The 15,536-nt window shown below is 37.7% G+C and overlaps 1 protein-coding gene and 1 long non-coding RNA gene across 11 annotated transcripts in view; one reads left to right on the forward strand and one right to left on the reverse strand.

Annotated features, from left to right (window-relative positions):
* The first annotated feature begins 6,639 nt into the window (after window positions 1-6,639).
* The window catches only part of LOC134801561 (zinc finger protein 184-like), a 128,003-nt gene continuing 119,106 nt past the window's right edge, over window positions 6,640-15,536 (forward strand). For 3 of the 10 annotated variants that reach the window (XM_063774161.1, XM_063774169.1, XM_063774164.1), the window contains exon 1: window positions 6,656-8,463. The gene's annotated coding sequence lies outside the window, so the exon portion shown is untranslated. Of the gene's footprint in view, window positions 8,464-15,536 lie in introns of all 10 variants that reach the window. The other 7 variants (XM_063774167.1, XM_063774166.1, XM_063774170.1 and 4 more) reach the window with 7 other exon arrangements.
* On the reverse strand, window positions 8,624-9,389 carry LOC134801609 (uncharacterized). Its single transcript, XR_010145708.1, has 2 exons — window positions 8,753-9,389; window positions 8,624-8,719 (listed from the first exon to the last, which is right to left on the reverse strand). It is a non-coding gene; the product is annotated as an uncharacterized LOC134801609 (long non-coding RNA).

Consider the following 15,536-nt stretch of genomic DNA (forward strand, 5'->3'; position numbering starts at 1 on the left):
TAATCTAACCTATTTCATATCATTTTTTAATTTACTGCTATAAAGTAGAAACTATTCCACGAAAACAACAACAAGACAATAAAGGCACAATATATATCTGAAGAAATTTAAAGGTGAATGAAATTCCTTTCCGTATTCCGTATTTGACTGATATAAGAGGAGACCAAAGCCCTAATGGGATGTAAACATACAGGTAATGATGATGATGATTTGCTATTGTACGCTCCTAACTATATTTATTTATTTATTTATTTATTTTATTTATTTAGAAATTTAAATAAGGCAACAAGGCCCATATTACAAATACCTTACAGTCTAACATACATATGTGTACATATGTGTATGTATGTATATGAGCAAATAGGCAAAAAAGTATCTAAATAGGCAGATGATTATTATCATATATGATAGCTTTCTTCATTATGTCCTCCTCAAAGTCTGGTAAATATACAAGAATGTCACTCAATCTTAGTGATTAGATACTTAGGTATATTATTATCCTCATGGATACTAAATTAAAGTAAATCAATAAAATTGTCAAGTGATCCAATTTCAGGAACAATAATGGCATCAAAAAATTAAAGAATTTATGGTTTAAGACATTTTAAAAATCATTTTCATCTGAACTGCTTAAACAAATCCTACACAAAGTGTTATTTTTGTTTGTATCATTACAAAATTGAGCATAAACTGTAAGTAAAATAAAGGCCATTGACCTCTTCATTAGTTTTGCTCATTTTCGGCTTTCGGCAGCCTTGTCGAAACAGGCCTAGGTAACAGAAGAACCCTAACAGAAGGATTTAGAGCTCATATTGATTTAACATGCCGCGTCCTATTCTCGGTCGAGATGGAAACAGAATAGAATAATAAAATAGTTGGTGCCTACGATTTCCTGATTTTTTTGGATTTCGATTTGCATCACAAAATAGTTTTTTTTATTCAGGGGAACATCGGATCAGTTTTTAAATATAGGTGGATATTTTATTCGTGAAGGTAGTTAATTACATATAAATGTTAGAATTTGTTTAGTATCTTGGCTATTTACAGAAATGATGAAGATGAGTATTCCATGATTCAATTTAAAAAAAAATGGGACTGTCATCTGTACGAGTTGGTTAAATCGTACCACCATTATTAAAATCTTATTATAGTTCGTTTTTTTTTAGCATTAGAAAGAACTTGCAAGAAGGTGAGCGATCTTGACATGTCTTTTAATTGAAAAACGCTTTTTAAAAATCAGTAACTATTACTTATAAAAGCAGAAGAATATAAATGATCGTATTAGATTCGTAATTGTTACATATTTGCCGTAACTTATTTTTTAAGTCTGTTTTTCAATTAAAAGACACATCAAGATTGTTTACCTTATTTCTAATGCAAAAAAAACGAACTATAGTGGTCTCATTAGTATCTTCCCTATATTGGCTATGTATATCTAGGTACATCATAGACACGATGCGAACATTAGTAGCTTTACCACGACTGCCTCATCAGTGTCAAACTGACATGTTCGCTTACGTCTGCGTAACTTACTTTCTACACATCTAGCTCGCTCTAATATGCCAGTACGAGCGAGATGCATAGAAAGTAAGTTACGCTCACGCTACCGACATGCCAGTGTCAAACTGGAGGTAAAGTTACCAATGACGATGAGGCATCTACAGTGAAAACTAATTGATAAACATACAAATTAATGTCCTAGCCAGGATTTTAGCCCGGGACTCTCCGCTCCGTATGCTCCTCATTGTCTAGGCTATAGTTCGTTCTTTTAGCATTAGAAAGAAGGTAAGCGATCTTGAAATGTCTTTTAATTGAAAAACGCTTTTTAAAAATCAGTAAGTAACTAATTACTTATGGAAGCAGAAGAATATAAATGATCGTATTAGATTCATAATTGTTACATATTTGCCGTGACTTATTTTTAAAACGTGTTTTTCAATTAAAAGACACATCAAGATTGTTATTTCCTTTTATCTAATGCTAAAAAAACGAATTATAGAAAAGGTCTTTATCAAAGGCTTTAAACTCGCCTTGCCTGGCTTTTCTGTCTTACTACTCTGTGGTAAATTCCTAATCCATCGGTTTACGCAGCAACCTTTGCCTACGTATTTGGCATACTTTGATATTCCACCGTGATGTCTGCATGGTTTGGGTTCATATCCCGGCCTTGTGTGCTTTGTTATTTGTATTCTACATATATCTACCTACTTACTTAAGATAAACTGAAATAGATGTCATATATACTAAAGAAAAACCGATCAAGTCCGAGTCGGACTCGCGCACGAAGGGTTCCGTACCATTCATCATCCTCTCCTAGCCGTTTTTCGGCTACAGCGACTGCTTTGCTACAGCTGAGAGCGTCGCTGGTGCGCTCTCAGGTGACTGACGTAGCCAATCTTTGCAGCAAATATGCGGCCACATTCGCTGCAGGTCAGCACCCCTCCGACGTAAAACCACCACCACTACCATTACGCAAAATTACGCATTATTATTATTTTTTACCGTATTTTGCGTACCATTACGCAAAATACGGAAAAAAAATATCACGTTTGTTGTATGGGAGCATATTTATTTTATTTTGTTTTTAGTACTTATTTGTTGCTATAGCAGCAACAGAAATGATATTTGTGAAAATTTCAACTTCTATCACGGTTCATGAGATACAGCCTGGTGACAGACCGACAGACGGACAGCGGAGTCTTAGTAATAGGGTCCCGCTTTTAACCTTTGGGTACGGAACCCTAAAAAGTGACGTTTTGACTGGAGCACTAGACCATCCGGCCACGGCGGTAGTAGCGGCAGGTACCCGTAATGGCTCCTCTACACGTTGGCCCAACCTATTGGTCCAATATGTTTGGACAACGTGTAGAGGGGGTATTGGTGTCGGTTGGCTTATTGCTATCTCATTCTACCGCATGGCTGCGTCCCTTGGATTGGCCGGCGTTGGCCCAGCCATAATTGAGGTGTTTCACTAGCAGATTGGTGATGAGGCTTTTATATATGGCTCCTCTACACGATGGGCCAACGCCGGCCAATCCAAGGGACGCAGCCATGCAGTAGAATGAGATAGCAATAATCCAACCGACACCAATACCCCCTCTACACGTTGTCCCAACATATTGGACCAATAGACTGGTTGTGGTTGACTGGTAGAGAATGCCTTATGCATTAAGTTCGCCTTTTGTACAGTGTATTTCCTTATGTGCAATAAAGATTAAATAAATAAATAAATAGGTTGGGCCAACGTGTAGAGGAGCCAATACAGGTATGTACACACTTGTACGATTAATAATTGATAAAAACGTCGATTTAGGTACGAGAACGCTTTCATTACGAAATTCATGGAAAATATGTAATTTAAATACTTACACATAAATGAGGTTGCAAATCGATAACTACCTTCATTTCGGTAATAAATATTTATTGGAAACGTCTACAAAATGAGCTTTCACGGTAATTTTGTTGCTGACGTTACACGCGCCATTTTGTGAGGCTTTATTCGCGAAAAAGTTGGGTACAGTCAGCAATGACAGAAAATGTCATTTTATTTTTATTTACCAGTAAGTATTAAAAAAAGTGTTGGGTGAATGGTGATTAAAAATGTTGTAATTTGAGTTCGCTGTACAGTCAGCATAGTATGAATAGGTGTAGATTTTACTTGGCAAGTATTTTAGGTTTAAAATTGGTCAGAAAATTGATTTGGAATCCGTCCAAAAACAATTAAGCTCATATCGATATTGCTAAAAAACCTCAAACTGTTTTTTATCCCACAATGGTGGTAAACAAGCGTGCGGTGTGTTTGATGGTAAGCGGACACTGCGGTCTATGTTTATAACGTTTTCATATTTGCGAAGTTGTTGACAAGTTAAAGGACCAGTGCAGTACCGTCTTACACCATCAACTTAGTTCGAAATGCGTTTTTTGTGGTCCTTTCAGAATCTTATTTGTGTTCCTTCACATATGTATTACGTCACAGCAACAGGGGAAGGATGCCAAGTGTGACAGTATGTATTAAAGACCTATCTCTTTCCTATGAAAATTGTGACGAGAGGGGTCTAAAAAATCGAAATTTTGTGTGATGTAAGTAATCGATGACCCCTTAAGCGGGTTTAAAGGTGTTGTCCGGATGTCTACTGCAGCTGCATTAGGTACTTTTGCGGCGGCGATGTTGCCGCCGTTATCTGTCAGTTTCTTTGATAAAACGAGACGAGTGACGTTCGCCGCCGCATTGCTGCCGCGGTTATGACGTTCATTCTGTTATTCATTTTATCAAGAAATTGATAAATACAGAGGCCGCAATAACGACGCCGCCACAGTAATGCAGCTGCAGTTGATATCCGAACGTCACCATACCTACCTGTGATTGCATATGGAATATGGATAGGTATTCTTTTTAGGGTTCCGTAACCAACAGGAAAAAAACGGGACTACTAAGACTCCACTGTCCGTCTGTTCGTCCGTCTGTCTGCCACCAGGCTGTAATCTCATGAACCGTGATAATTAGGCAATTTTTCACAGATGATGTATTTCTGTTGCCGCTATAACAACAAATACCTACTATAAACAGAAAAAAAATTAAGTGGGGCTCCTATAAAACAAACGTGATTTTTTTGCTTAATGGTACGGAACCCTTCGTGCGCGAGTCTGACTCGCACTTGGCCGGTTTTCCTTTAAATATCTAGTGCACATATCGTTGACAGTCAGCAACAAAAGCGGCCGATCAGACTACGCGTCAAAAGTCTCTACCATTCTCTAAAAACTTAACAAAAAGAGCTACTCGAACATATATGTAGAACAATTAAGCTGTGACAGATACTTTGAAACGCGAAATGTAGAGATATATTTGTGATTGCGAGAATAGGGATCTATTTGCAAAAGTACTTATACCAAGGTGGCAGATACATTTGGCGAGTTGTATCATTGTATCCGCTACTATTGCTGCTGACTGTACCCAGCAATAATGACAAGCAGCCCTGTAATCCCGCGTCACACGGACAAACGGACCCTCATATTATATTTATATACCGTTCCGATTGCCATAAAACTATGTAATGTGCGTTATTTACTTACACACTACATAGTAGCTATAAGAGATATATTATGTTCGTTTTGTTGCTTTCCTTTGTTTCTGATAATAAGTACCTATACCTACATAGATTTATTTAGACCATGTATAATACGTAGTATAGTCTAAACCGTTGAAAGGAGAACCGTGAAATTTGAATCATCCTTCCTATGAAAGAAAATGAAGGTGCAAGCAGAAAACGTCATAACCAGTTATTGAAAAAAATCTCATTAAAAAAAAGGTAAGTAGACAAACGTTTTTGTTGTTGAAAACACGCATCTCTAATATTCTTTATTTTCTTGAATTATGTCGACTAGGGTCCTCCACTGGGTAGAGGTCTTTTTTTATAAAACATGGGTACCTACTCTACTAGGTGGAGTTTTTTTATGGGACAATTTTACTGAGATCAACCTAGTCCCGAAGTAAGCTCAATAAGGCTCGTGTTGTGACTACTGGGCAAAGAAATATATAATATATGGATATACAAATACTTATATACTTCCATAACATCCATAACTCAGGAACAAAAATGTGTAATAAACACACAAATACAATATGCCTCTACCAGGATTCGAACCTGGGATTCTGCTTCGTAGGCGGGCTCAGTACCGACTTAGGCTAATAGGAGACCGTCAATGATACAGGTATAGATTTATCATTATATCCAACATACAATGTATTAATTGCATGTAGGTGACCAAAATAGGCCTTTGATCTGCGTCCTAAGGCGACGGTACGTCAACACGCGTTATATGTATACATGTTGTCACGTCACAAACTAGGCCTCCTTACGTGAATTCAAATGATCAGACATCGGATTTGGTGGCAAAATTAAATGACAGGTGGGGAGTTCCTATATCGATACATCGATGCTTTTCCCAAGGTACTAGTGTTCTTGACAGTATTCCAAATTTTGACGCATTTTTGATATTTGACAGACAATTTTGTATATTTTAGATCTGTGGGCACGCCTGTGGTAAGTGCACACGGTAGTTTATGGACGCTTGCAAGTTTAGAGATGTAAGTAGGTACTACCTATCATAAGGACATCGCGTCGCTCTAGGAGTAAAAAAATTGCCTATTTTTTTTATCTACTATTTTATTGCTAATTTGTCACTTTGATGTCAACTTTGACAATAAGATGACGACGATTTTGAAGTATCGGTATGGACTTCCGTGGAAAAATTGGACAAAACAATAAAATGTAACGACCCGGGTAACATATCCGTACACGACGGGAAGAAATTGATAAATGGCGAGAAAAAATTGAAGAAATTTGAACTTTATGTAATTTTATTCAAGTTCAAATTTCTTCAATAAAATATCTCGAGTTATCAACTTCTTCCCGCCGCGCCGTTTTTCTTATTTCAGTCTCAAGTACCTACCTAAAATATATCCCACCTGTAAAAATTAGCTTTTGGTTATCTTAACTTTACGATGTCTACAGGAAACACGTGAACGAGTTAACCACACTATAACATACAATACCCATAAGTACAAAATTTTGGTTAGATTTGTTACTCTATCCTAACGCTAAGGAAACTCCACGATCAACAAATTTATAAAATAAATGCGTCAGTAAAGGCACCTAAATGTAAAAGAGAGTCAGATTGATTCGATGCAATAAAAAATTGCTCAATCACCAATACGCACGCAGTACATACAATCATACATACATATAGTTATGTCGATCGCGAAATTAAACAATACATTGTTCGTACGTAGCTAACTAGGTTTGACAGCTACGTACGTATATCTCTGGGGTGGCAACGCGTTTTTATATATTTAAATCAATATACAATAACGACAATTTTTTTTATATAAAGTTCCAGCCAATTTGGACCTTATAGAATTGATTGCAGTTTTAGTTGCATTAGATTCCAAATTTAGGTGGGTGTGTTCGACCGTGCCGAGTTTTATAATAAACACGCAAAATCATTATTTGATGATTCGGCGGCGCGGAGGATGAGTGGGTAGCCCGGGGTGGGTGGGGACCTCATCCCACAGTCATCGGGGAGACCGGGTTGCAGCAGCGAGTGCAAGCCTCAGTGTGCCGGGCAGGGCTGCTGACTACGCGTGCTTTACCAACTACGCATCGCGAAAAAACACCCAAAAAAACAAAAAACCATCAAAAATATAAAAAAAACTTTCGAAACAAAAATAAAAAACGGCCTAAACAAATCCAAAAATAATAAACCAATATTTGGTTCCAAAATTTTTTGAATTTCCCAACGCATGCGTTGAAGCAGCCGCCTTTCACATTCACGGAAATAGTTTTTATGCAATAGACTTTATTAGTATCCACATAATCAGATAGTTTTAAGTGACTAATATACAATATTCAGCAACACTTGAACTCACAATAGACTAACAACCAGTTTTCGTTTCTACAACTTAGTGTTAAGAGCAACTAGAGGCAGTTCGGCTCGGATCCGTCGTGAGGGCTTATATCAGCGACCATCCGGGAAGACCTTCCAAAATAAGAAGAACAACGTCAAGAAGACCCATGGGCCGCAGAAGAATACCATGGACATCTTCTAGAAGGAACCACCAATAAGTTAAATGCGGAAGAGGCTAAAGAAGATCAAGATTTCATAGCAAAGGGGAATCTAGCCAGCAAAGAATAACAACTATCGCCATTTGACGATAAAGAAACACGTTTTTTCGCAATAGAACAAGTTTTACGTTTATATCAACCGTTATTATAAGGAAACAATAGAAAAGAAGATTTAAGAATTTGAGTTCTTTAATTACATTTAAACAACACTGGTTAATTTTGGAACTTTACGATTGATTTACTTTGAGTTTTATACGCAAGACTCTCTATATATATTATCTAGTGAATAAATTTAGTGAAAGACTCTGGACTAAAAGTTAAGGCTAAGTGATATTTGAACATTTGGCAAATAGTTTTGGAATATTTCGACCAAATTCATCTTCCGATCAGACTGCAGGGGATGAAGACAAATTAAGAAACAAAAAACTCGTGCCTTGATTCGGCCTTAAATTAGTAAAAGGGTAAGATAAAATTACGCCAAACAAATTCAAATATTAAAAAAATTCAAATTTACCAAGTTTACCTACTCGTTGAAACGACTTCTAGATTTCTTTAATAGTACAAAATTAAGATAAAATTAACATTAAGAATTAGTTAAATTATTGTGTTATTTCGATACCTGTAACGTTTTATATGAGTACTTATAAAATTTAACGGGCTATATAAATAACAACAAAGACAATACCATAGACATCCGTACAAATAATATACACAATATTGTTAACAATCAAGAATTTATTAAGAAAGAAGAAGAGAAGACAGAAGAGGAAATTGCAACACATCTTCTTCCAATTGCTATCCAGACTGAAAACTGCGCGCTTTCCACTCAAGATTATACCAAGTAAGTCCATATACAAATTTAATATTTTGGGCATAATATTCTGTTTTCTATTAGTAGAATTTATAAAGTAATGTTTAACCGTTGGCTCTTGTTTTAAACGTAATGCCAATTTCTTTAAAATGTTAGTTCGGAAGTGAGACCTCGAAATTGAGTACAACTGCAATTTAAATACAAATTGCGTCGAAAATTTCATCATCACGTTCCACATATCCCTCTTTCAGGCGTTACTGAACTATAACTTTAGCTATTATGTCAGCTATGTAGGTTTCTATAGAAAACTGACTGAAACGCGTACAAGCACTATTCGCCTCTCTCTCGCTTTCGTGACTTTTGCGTGTTTCGCTTACATCAAAATTAATCATTCTTAAAACTATGTCTTCAATGACATCAATATCATTTTCTTTTTCTTAATATATTGCTTCTTTAAATTCGTCATTATCTTTAAAATCATTTTCTTGATCTAAATCATCAAGAATGTCATAATTTTTTTTCTAAGCGTGTGTACCTCCACAGACACGTGCCCCTCTGACGTCTGTAAACGCCAAGAATGCTACAGAAACATTCGCCACAACTTTCGGTTTCGCCAAGTCAAGTTCAGGTTTTGCCGATGACTCGGCTTGGGCGCTGTGCGCATGTGCAAGTCATCGCAGTCATTGCCCAGTCAAATTATTGATTGCGGCCATGTTGAAAACTGGAGGGGGAGTCATTTAGCAGCGCGATAGTTTTCACAACGTTCAATTATGCAGGGTAGGGGTGTGGGGGTGAAAAAATTATACATCAATATGGCGTATTGGGGATTTTGTATTAAATTCTATCGGAAGCGCGGAATTTATGAGGGGGGGGGGGGGGGCAGTTATAAAATGGTTATTTTGGATATCCTTGATGAATTTTCATGGCGGGTGGAATTGGAATATTCTGAATTGATTTTGAATATATTGTACCTAACTGTAATGTATATATTATAATAGGTATTCCAGGTAACGAGAGGACGTGATAAAGCATTTTGAATATTATTATGAAAAATTTGAAAGATTGTCAGCAGTAAGTTTTCATAAACTAAGACACATTAAATTTTTACTTGATGTTTCGAACAAAGTAACTTTAGATTTTCTTCAAGTTCTTAGCACACAGTCACTAATCATGTCATCTCTTCTATTTCATCTCCGCATTCAAAAGATTTCAACAACTTTGCACCGATTTGAATAGAACGCCATATTTTCACAGATATTTGACATTGATGATGACATGGCCACACTTTGAGATTGCACATGCTATGCATAGTTAGCTTGATCCGACTCTAGGCCTGTCTTCGAGTACACACGCCACTTGTGTTTGGTCTTCAGTTAATCTCATCCAGAAGTGAAAATAAAAACGGAAGAATTTTTTGGGTTATGCCCAAAACTGCATAAATCCAAAAAAACTACAAATTACAGCATCTTGGACTATTGAGAGATGGTGGTATCATAAAAAGCGACAATTTACTACGCATTCTACGTAAGCTGCTGGTATACATATATAGGTTTTCCAGAGAGTTGTAGGTAGAAATTATTTTGTCACTATGGGTGATGGGTCAGAAATAGGTAATACTTTCGTAGTGGCCGCAAAAAGGGCAGCGCAGCAAAATCTGCATGCACATCTATAATTCTTAAAGACTTCATTACAATAACCACAAATTCATAACCGTTACGTTTAAGCTACCAAGAACTTTAAAACGATCATAATAACCGCGTATAAAAAGCAGGCAATCCCACTTGACTAATTACTAGCACTAACCACTTGACAAGTGCGTAGTCAAGTTGTCACTGGCGAGCGAGCTGGCGAGTCGGGCTCCAACGTAACTTGGCTTCAAGTGAAAACTAATGCTTATCATCTGACCCTTATCAATCTTATTTCAATTAGAAGCTAACATGGTCACTTACATTATAACATTTATAACTTAGCTGTGTTGTCCGTTAGCTCGTTGGGTAGACGACATTCGAAAGCTTGCGGGTCACTTCTGGATGAGATTGGCTCAGGGCCGGGATAAGAGACGTACTAGAAGAGAGGCCTGATTGGTGATCTGATGATGAATTATTGTTAGAAACGGGGTATTCCCCATGTAGATTTGTTTTTCTGAGTTCCCAATTAGGTAAATATTTCGGTAAAAATCTTCTTCTTGTAAAAAATGGTTTCCATGTCAAGTTTTTCGTAAAGTGATAGCTGGACTTTACAAAAAGCCACCATGGATTGATTAAATAATGCTTAAAGGGGTTCCATGTTCATGACTACTAAAATTCTTCATTAGCTGCACACTTCCACGCTTCGGTACAGTTGCACATGCCGGCATCACCGAGCAACTCTCATGTGCTGCGTGTTTTGATTGTGGTCTACCTTAGTCTCTAACACCATCCCGATTTACCCTCTTTCACGAAACGTGTCACTGAATATCGGAAACTCATAAAAACATGACAAATAGCCCGTTTTAAACACTAGTATGATTTTATTGAATTTATTACATTACAAGTGACGTGCATTACAAAATGTGTTAGTCTGCCTTGCCACTAAGGCGGATATGAGAGAAGTGTGGGAATCAACTAGAGAGACCAAGAAAAGTCTGTATCGATATTGATAGAACACGCTGTGCAAGTGTTATTTTAAACGTCAAGCTTCTATGAAATTATGACGTATAAATAACACTAGCACTGCGTGTGCAATCAAAATCTCATCAAAATCGAATGCAGACTTGTCTAACTCTAATAGCATTGGTTGTAATTCACATCTCTCCTTCGCTCTGCAGCTGCTTCGTTATAGCGGAAACAGCAATACGTTATCTGTGAAAATTTCAACTGTCTAGGTACTACACGGTTCATGAGATATAGCCTGGTGACAAACAGACGGACAGTGCAGTCTTAGTAATAGGGACCCGTTTTTACCCTTTGGGTACGGAACCCTAAAAACTGGCTCCCACGACTCGCCCGTGAGAAAGAACACAAGAATGTTAGAAGCGTTTCTGCGTGAAGTCCACTTGATGGATCACTGGCATTACAGTTCTACTTCTATTGTGATTCTAGTATTAACACCCCAGACGGTAAGCCAGTAAGCCGGGCGCTTGTTTTCCACCATCATGAATGAAAACTGGCTCACTGAGTCCACGAATCGTTAATACTCAGTGAACCATGAGAATGTTACATGCGTTTTTGCGGCAAGTCCACTTGACGGATTACTGGCATTACAGTTAATGTGATTCTAAATGACAGTTGCAGCGAAGGTGATATAAAAAGCTCAATAATAATAAATAAAAGCAACAGCTCTATCCAGTTTCTTTGATTTGTGAAGTTTTATACGAGTTATTTGAATTCTTGAGGAGTTTTTCTTCGTTCGGCGGAAAAATCTTTAACATTTTAATGATGACGTTTTTAACGTTTAAGTTGACATTCGCATGAGACTATTTTGGTGCAATACCTGTAAGAAAATTAAAGTTTAGTTTAATTCATTTTCATAATAGGTACTCTGGTATAAGGTAAACGTACTAGTACTCGACATGCTAATGCCCAATAGATGACACCTTGCTGACCTTGCTGTCACCTCTATTGACAATGACTTAAGTTTCAAGATGACATGTACTGGGACCGCGTCGAGCACCAGTACGTTTACCTCCTTTACCTACCTTCTTTTTCTTACACCTACATATTTCAAGCACAGACGTCAATTAAAAAAAGTTGGAAAATTTCTCTTGAGGAAAATTTGACAAGAAATAAAGAAAATGACAATTTTTGAAATGGAAAGTTTCACTCCCATTAAAAAACCTACCGAAATTGTTACATGTGGAAATTACGCAATTTTGGAAACTTAACTGTACGGCACATTTTAATTAAAAATATTCTCTTTCATAACTTGTAAATTATATTTCTCTCGATTACTTTTCCCAGACCTTACTAATAAATAACCGTTATCTCAATAACTTTTAATGATGTTTTTAACGTTTTTTATTGCCTGTAATTTACAGTAAGAAAATAAACATAAATCTTAGATTTCTGATAGTTTTACTATTCTTATTTGGGTTAAACATATAAACATAGCATACGTAATTTAACGGTTAGGTATTGAACTGTACACATGTATATTTAGTGTCATTAACTTAATAACTTTTTCTTTTCACTCGTTGCCATGATTACGATCGCTTGCGTCACTCTCAAAATCCTTGTTACATAGGATATTTAAAATATCTCGTTAAAAATAATCCAATAGTCTATGAACACAACATTATTATTTCGTAAATCGATTAACCCTTCAACTGGCACATGCACAATCGCAGCCAGTGTCGCCATCGGTATGCTATTGAAGAATGTCTTCTCGGTAAAAACGACGGGCGCTGGCGATGGCAGGTGGCTCTACTTTATTTTCAACGGCAACATCCTAGTTTATTTTGTCTGTGGAGTTTTATACTAGTTTTGACTGTATTTTATAATACAACTCTGTCTTACACACTTACAGCAATCGTCTGCGACCCATGCCCGAATAGACTTCTTCTTCTTTGCCTGGCCCTTTCCCATTTTATTTGGGGTCGGCCCTCCGTATCATGCGTCTCCAGGTAGCTCGGTCCTGGGTCGTCTGTTTGGTGACTTGGGCTTCTTTGAGGTTCTTATTTACTACGGACATCCATGTGATTCGGGGTCTTCCTCGTCCTCGGGGTTTAGTTTCGATATCTAGCACTTTTCTGGTCATGTGATCGGATGGTCGCCTCATAACGTGTCCGTACCACCTCAGACGGCTCTCCTGTAGTTTATCTGGGATAGGTCTCACTTTGAAGGTGCCTCTTATGTGTGTGTTTCTGACATGATCCAGCCTAGTTACACCACCTGCCCACCTAAGCATCTTCATCTCTGCGCAGTGTAATTGATTTTCGTGCTGCTTTTTGAGTGGCCAGCATTCGGCTCCGTATGCCCGAATAGACATTATGTCATTAAAATGGGAACACCCAAATATTCCGAAATATGTTTTTCCGACTTTCATAACCTCGATTTTCATAATCACGATTTTTTATACGTCCGAAATATCGAAATCACGACTTTGAAAACCACGAAAGAAGAAAATCACGACTGCCCTATTTCCGAATACTTAAAATCCGATTGTCATATGAACGAAAGCTTAAAGTTCCGATTTTTTAAAAATCCGAATTTTTTTTTCCGAATTTGTCTATTCCGAAAAATCATTGACCGATCGGAAATATTCGGAATTCAGAAATTCGATCTTTTGTAAACTCGGAATAATGAAATTCGTGATTTTCAAAAGGGAAGTAATTAAATGGTCGCCGTTTTTAAAATTGATCTGCAAAAAAAATGCATTTAAATCATTTGGACATGCTAGAACTGCTACCTTTACAGAAACCAACTGCTACTAGAAAAGTGGGTTAGGATAGAACTGCAACCTTCACAGAAGCCAACTGCTACTAGAAAAGTGGCTTAGGTTAGAACTGCGACCTTTACGGAAACCAACTGCTACTAGAAAAGTGGGTTAAGTTAGGTTAGAACTGCGACCTTCACAGAAACCAACTTCTACTAGAAAAATGGGTTAGGTTAGGTTAGAACTGCGACCTTTACAGAAACCAACTACTACTAGAAAAGTGGGTTAGGTTAGGTTAGAACTGCGACCTTCACAGAAGCCAACTGCTACTAGAAAAGTAGGTTAGGTTAGATCTGCGACCTTTACAGAAACCAACTGCTACTAGCGAAGTGGGTTAGGTTAGGTTAGAACTGCGACCTTCACAGAAACCAACTGCTACTAGAAAAGTGGGTTAGGTTAGAACTGCGACCTTTACAGAAACCAACTTCTACTAGAAAAGTGGGTTAGGTGAGGTTAGAACTGCGACCTTCACAGAAACCAACTGCTACTAGAAAAGTGGGTTAGGTTAGGTTAGAACTGCGACCTTTACAGAAACCAACTGCTACTAGAAAAGTGGGTTAGGTTAGGTTAGAACTGCGACCTTCACAGAAGCCAACTGCTACTAGAAAAACCGGCCAAGTGCGAGTCGGACTCGCGTTCCAAGGGTTCCGTATATTACACAATTTTTAATAATCAGTGCCGGATTAAGATATTTTGATGCCCTAAGCATTTCTAGGTGCCCCCTCTCCCTAGGGTCATCAAGATTACATTGATTTTTTGGTAAATTGAGAGAAGTTCATTGCCGCATTACAGCTGAGAATGGAAATCAGTCACATCATTTTATCACGAAAATTGACAGTGCCGCAGCAGTAATGTTGCAACAGAGTACCTAATGCTGTTGCAGTCGCCATCCGAATGTCACCTTTATCATAGCTTAGAAAGTAATAGAAACGCGAGCGAAGCGAGCGCGGAAATTTTTCGATATAAAAACGCAATATGATAGACAGTTGTACATTTTTACTTTTAGTATGGAAATCAGTCACATCATTTTATCACGGAAGTTGACAGTACTGCAGCAGTAACGTTGCAACAGAGTAATGTTGCTGCAGTCGCCACCCGAATGTCACCTTTATCATACCTTATAAAGTTATTGAAAACACGAGCGAAGCGAGCGCGAAAATTTTTCGATATAAAAACGCAATTTTAGTTTTAGTCCCAACCAGGCGCGAATCCAGGATTTCATACAGAGAAGGGATGGGACAGTTTTCTATCAGCCTAGCTTCGCATAGGGCTCGATATTTAAGGGTCTCAGCGAGGTTGTTTTCATGCATAAAATATGCAAGAAAGCAGAGCTTGGAATTGAATTGGCGAAGTGTGAGAAAGGCAGTAGGCCCAGCTGCGAAAGAGGAAAGCTTGGATTTGGATCCACGCCCAAGTGTAATTAAGGCAGAAGATCAACTTTGCCGTAAGGCAGAAGGCCTCGCATAAGACCTAACGCCGAACCGCAAAAGAGTGGGTTGAAATCGAATCTATGCATGTAATCACGACTCTTCTACTGCTACCGATTGTTTCCCAAAGAATTACGCGCCATTATTTTTGTAAATTAGCTTTTGGACAGCTAAAAAAATCGTGTGGTAAAAACGATGTGTCTGTCCCTAATTTTAAAATTTGTTCACCTTTTTCAACCTGGCATTTTGGTGCCCCCCCTGAAC

Source organism: Cydia splendana, chromosome 22 (assembly GCF_910591565.1).
Source record: "Cydia splendana chromosome 22, ilCydSple1.2, whole genome shotgun sequence".
NCBI classification, from domain to species: Eukaryota; Metazoa; Arthropoda; class Insecta; order Lepidoptera; family Tortricidae; genus Cydia; species Cydia splendana.